Source organism: Diabrotica virgifera, chromosome 9 (assembly GCF_917563875.1).
Source record: "Diabrotica virgifera virgifera chromosome 9, PGI_DIABVI_V3a".
Classification (NCBI taxonomy): Eukaryota; Metazoa; Arthropoda; class Insecta; order Coleoptera; family Chrysomelidae; genus Diabrotica; species Diabrotica virgifera.
Genome location: NC_065451.1, coordinates 172,452,062 through 172,458,061, shown reverse-complemented (window position 1 = coordinate 172,458,061; position 6,000 = coordinate 172,452,062). Strand labels below are relative to the sequence as shown.

The window sequence follows — 6,000 nt, the reverse complement described above, 5'->3', positions numbered from 1 at the left end:
TAATTATGATATATTAGAAATATTTAACTCCGCCACTAATAAATGTAGGTCTATATTTATTTATTTCATGTATATCACGAACGCTGAAATATACTATACGAATAATTTGGAAACGAATTGATTTTTTTTTGACAATGCAATTGCATTACAATATTGCATGCATAATGTCATTACCGACAGGAACTTTACCGTTTGCGATTTGCCAATCGCTGTGTTTATCTACAAAACTGCCTTACCACGTTGATAAGACACTTTTTTTCAAGGGTTAAGTGTAATGTTATGCTAGTTAAATTGTATTTATGTTTGCTTTCGATTTTTTATGACTTCACTGTTTAATGTGTTTGTTTTTGTTAAGATGAACTTGAAATAATCTCAATTCTATGATTCACTATTTGATAAAAAATATTATAAATACGCGGATTTTCCTTAGTGTGTGAAATTCGTGAAAAGTGTGAGAAAACAGCAGATTAAGGTAATATTATACTTTTTATTCTGTAGGTTCAATTGTGTTCAAGATTACTATCTTGAACAAGTTTAAAAAATTTTCAATTTTTTTACTCTGATTTTGGCAATAGGTTGTTTCATATTTATGTTTTTATACTCTATCACCAATAACCAAAGGAAGTTATCGATGAAGGAGTTGATAAGGACCAGAGCCGTGCGGTACATCTTTTCAATATGATGCAAGTCTTCGAAATGCCGCCCCCTAAATATTATTGAAACTTAATACTAGTATTTATTTTTATTAAATGAAATTACACAAAATGAACGAAAACTTTTATTTTAAAAACAAAACATACTTTAAATTAAATGAAATAATATGTATTAACATTAAATAACATTTACAATGTTATCCTTTTGATTTTAATTTTGGCAAACTCGTCAATAAGATTGATGTAGTCTTAAGTAGCAGCTAGTGACGACTCTATTGAAATAAGTGTTAATTTTTTTAGTTTTGTTTGTCTTATGGAGCTTCGTAAATAGTTTTTAATCATTTTTAATTTCGAAAAACTTCTTTCCCTAAGCTACGGAGACAGAGAGTGTTAATAAAATTCTTAGGGCCGGTACTTTCTGCACCACGCATGACAAAATTCCTCTGACCGGGTTTTAATCGGAACAGATAATACCGGCCCTTAGTGGTACAACTATAATATAGTACTTGATACCCAAATATTATTTGAGTATAAAGAAATTAGGTTATTTTGGCACAAATAGTTCAAAACCTCTAAAGGTTTCATGGAGTATGGTATCATTTGGGATAAATCATGCAATAAATCTTCTAGAAAAGCATTTGCCCCTACTCTATATCCGATTCTTTTTCTATGAAAAGTATTGAATGAATATTTTCTAGTATTTTATTATCTTTCCCTTTTCTTATATTTACCTCAATTTAAAAATATCATATAAAAATTTAAAATTTTTATTATGAGTTTCTAAAAGCGAAAATCGATCAATCAAAGAATTAAAGGCAATTTTTAAAATATAGATGAAAAAATTTACTTTAAATTTATCTTTCTCTGTTGAGAGCTAATCCACAAATCAAATTGACGCATTTTTCTCTTGCCTCAATATTCGTTTTCAGCAGGAAATTCGGACCTTATTTACAAGATTTTCTGTAATTTCATTATCAGTAATTTTCATTTGCTTATAGCCAAATTGTCAGTAATTTTCATTTGCTTATAGCCAAATTGTCAGTAAATTTTCATTGTTTCCATAGTTTCTGACATTTTTACACAATCTGACAAATTTATAGTTACATGTTGCAACATCTTCGAGACTGAATTTATATAAAATAAAATATCATGCCAAAGAACTACACCGCATATAAATTTATAATTTTTAATATTTTTTACTAACCCTCGTGCTTTGACTTTAGTTTCTGCATTATTGTTGACGTCTTCTATTATTTCGAATAAGGCATTATGTATTTCACAAAATTGAAATCTTAGAGGTTTCAGTGCATCTATTCGACTTAACCATCTAGTAGTACTCAACGGTTTTAGTGTTAGTTGTGAAACATGTTTTTTTCAGAACTTCCCAACGCTTTGTAAAACCAGAAAAAAAGTGTACAGTTCTTGTATAATACAAAAAAAAGTTTGTTGTTTCTGTAGAAGAAGACGCTGCGTCATTTATGACTAAGGTGGCATGCGCAGGGCACGTAAAACGCCATCGGATATTTTTCAAATATTCTCTTTTGCACACCCCTTCTTATTCCTTTCATATTAACCCCGTTATCATAACCTTGTCCTCTGAGCCGTTTTAAATCAAGAACTATTTTTTCTAAATTTGTCAAAATAAGTTCTGTTAAACCTTCACCAGTTAAATATTTTCGGCTGACACTTGGTCCTATACAGTGCTAGTCAAAAGTCCGTACCCCCCCCCTCGTATCTTTTGAACGGTTATACTTATAATAGTGAAATTAGGAGGGAGGAAATAAACGGATGTAGGCTTCTTAACCAATCATGACAGGTGGACGTAATAGTGACAGATGACGTTACAGCGCCACTATGACAGATAATTTTAAATGGGACCTTATGGCAAGTGATACCTCGTTTGAAAGGTATTGAAAATACCTATTCAGTCATACTAATTTTGTTTGAGTTTAAGCTCATTTTGATGAATAAATGAAATAATATAAAATTGTAGTTTCGCATTTAATTAATAAAAATTCAAACCTCCGCCTATGATTACTTGTCAAAAAGGTTGACGTTGACGTAAAAACTACTAGAGAACTGAAAAACGTCAACTTTTTTGACAAAAAAACCATAGGCGGACATTTGAATTTTTATTAGTTAAATACGAAACTACAATGTTATATTTATTTAATTTATTCACCAAAATCAAAATCAACTTAAACCCAAAAAAAATAGTATGACTGGATAGGTATTTTCAATACCTTTCAAACGAGGTATCACTTGCCATAAGGTCCCATTTAAAATTATCTGTCATAGTGGCGCTGTAACGTCATCTGTCACTATTACGTCACCTGTCATGACTAGTTAAGAAGCCTATATCCGTTTATTTCCTCCCTCCAAATTCCACTATTATAAGTATAACCGTTCAAAAGATACGATGGGGGGTACGGACTTTTGACTAGCACTGTATATACTTTTAATTATTGAATGGCTCAATTTGTATTTTGATTTTACTGATTATGCCGCCCCCTTGTGATGCCGTCTGATGCGGCTGCCTCACCGCATCATAGCACCGCACGGCCCTGATAAGGACAAAGAGAATGAGCCGTAAGCGAGTCCTGGAATCCTGCGAATCCCGTAAAATCACTTTTGTATCGTATTACGTACCCACAATATTTTTTCTGCAGGCGTTTGTTTTGTTTAAAGGAATCTGAATGAATACATTACTTACGAACGTTTTATTATAAATACATACAATATGATGCAAAGTAATAAATTAATTTTTTCGTGATGGGCGGTTTTGTATATAAATCTTGAAACATATCGATTTTTATTTTTAAATTATGATTTTTGACATAATATATCTTACTAGTTGCGTCATCCATCTAGGCGTGATGAAGTAATTGATGATTTTTTTAAATGAGAATAGGGGTCATATGCTAGCTCATTTGAAAGGACATTAAATTCTCTATTCGCTTCGCTAATATAAACATTAACATAATTAAAAGACTACGTTTTCAATCTAATGGCATACAAAACAACATAATGTTACTCTACATCCCACCAGACTGAAAACAATGGGAATCTTCTCTGGTTACACCTCCGAGGCTTCTACAATTTGCAAGCCATAACGGATGCTGAGACTAAGGAAGATGAGGGAACTTTACAATTTATAATTCACGTCCCATCCGCTCAGCGCGGTAAAGTTACAACGAGAATGGTTCCCTTCGTACTCCAATCGGAGTAAACATGTAAATCAAAAATGAATAACCATTTTTAATTTCGTTGCAAAACGAAAATGCTGCCGCACCATATTCTAGTCGAATCAGAGAGTGCAGCAAGCACCTCTACCGGTTTCGAAACTTATTAGTCTCTCATCAGGAGGCACATATGCTGCTCTCTCTGATCCAACCAAAACAAACCCCGGCGTGCAGTCACGGATTGCAACGAACGAAATGGCATAGATGCCCTAGCGGCAACTGCTAGCAAAAGATTTGTATGCCATTATATTGAAAACGTAGTCTTTTTCTAGCAGTTGCTGCTAGGGCATCTATGCCATTTCGTTCGTTGCAATCAGTGACTGCACGCCGGGGTTTGTTTTGGTTGGATCAGAGAGAGCAGCATATGTGCCTCCTGATGAGAGACTAATAAGTTTCGAAACCGGTAGAGGTGCTTGCTGCACTCTCTGATTGGACTAGAATATGGTGCGGCTGTATTTTCGTTTTGCAACGAAATTGAAAATGGTTATTCATTTTTGATTATCATAATTATTTATAAAGGGTGTCCAAAACAAATTTTTTTGAATAAAATTAATTGACAAAAAGAATAATGTGTGTAATATATTTAATTCAAAATACATTTTACTGCTACCAGAAAACAGAAAAAAATGTTTATTTTACAAATAAACATTGCTTTTTGGTTAAATTCAATGTTCAAGCTGCCACCCACCTATCTCTTGGAAGTTTGAACATTTAATTTAAGCGAAAAACAATGTTTAAGTGTCAAATAAACCTTTTTTCTATCTTCTGAGAGCAGTAAAATGTATTTTGAATTAAATAGATCATACATTATTCTTTTTGTGTTAATTTAATTCAAAAATTATTTTTGGCCACTCTGTATAAATAACTATATTAATGTTTATATTACTAAATAGAGAATTAAATAATGTTTCAAATGAGCTAGCACACGACCCCTATTCTCATTTAACAAATCATTGAGTAAGCCAACACTCCCAGATGGATAACGTCACTAGTTTGATATACACTGTGTCCGTAAAGTATGGAACAAATTCTTTTTTAGCTAAACAGATCATTTTAAGAAATAATCCTAAAACACGTCGATTTTTGACTTTAATTTACCGTATTTTAAAATAATATTCTAATATACAGGGTGAATTACTTTCGAGTAATGACGTCACCGTCATTTTTTTTTAAATGGAACACCCCCATTTTGTCTCAATTTTCGGATTACTCTAGCTCAGCTGATTCCAAAAATGTATCACATATTGAATCAAATTGATAGTTTTGTGTGTGCTCATAAAGTAACACGTTAGTTAAATTAACAATATCAGGTCACCAGATTTCAATCCTTTGGATTATTTTATGTGGGGCCATCTGAAGAATGTGTATCAAACGAAACCAACAAGTATTCAAGAATTAAAACAGAGAATTCGGACAGCAATAAACAATATTTCTCAAGACACAATAAACAAGGTTCAACAAGAATTTGTACAACGTTTGGGTTACTGTCAAATACAGCAAGGGCTGCAGTTCGAACATTTATAAAGTCATGTATTTCATCATATTCTGCCCGCTAGACAAAAAGTATTTTTGATAACTATTGTATTTTTGTCCACCCTGTACCAATTTAAATCAACATGTGATACATTTGTGGAATCAGCTCAGCTAGAGTAATCCGAAAATTGAGACAAAATGGGGGTGTTCCATTTAAAAAAAAAATGACGGTGACGTCATTACTCGAAAGTAATTCACCCTGTATATTAGAATATTATTTTAATATACGGTAAATTAAAATCAAAAATCGACGTGTTTCAGGATTATTTCTTAAAAGGCTCTGTTTAGCTAAAAAAGAATTTGTTCCATACTTTACGAACACAGTGTATAAATATGCCCAGAAATCATAATTTAAAAATAAAAAATCAACCTGTTCCGTGATTTATTTTCGTAATCACCCATTAACGAAAAAATGAATTTACTCCTTTCATGTCTACCATACCACAACAATTGCTCTCATGAATATATTACGGCCACCTATGAGGTAGAGTCTATAGACGCATTTCTTGTGTGGTATCCCCAATAGGCCTAATCCACGGATAATTTCTAAACAAAATAATATTGTTTATTTA

At 32.2% G+C, this 6,000-nt stretch overlaps 1 protein-coding gene across 1 annotated transcript in view; it reads left to right on the top strand.

Moving 5' to 3' along the window:
• The first annotated feature begins 457 nt into the window (after positions 1–457).
• LOC126892114 (ancylostoma secreted protein-like) overlaps positions 458–6,000 on the top strand; it is a 328,099-nt gene continuing 322,556 nt past the window's right edge. Inside the window, exon 1 of the mRNA XM_050661585.1 lies at positions 458–472. The gene's annotated coding sequence lies outside the window, so the exon portion shown is untranslated. The remainder of the gene's footprint in view (positions 473–6,000) is intronic.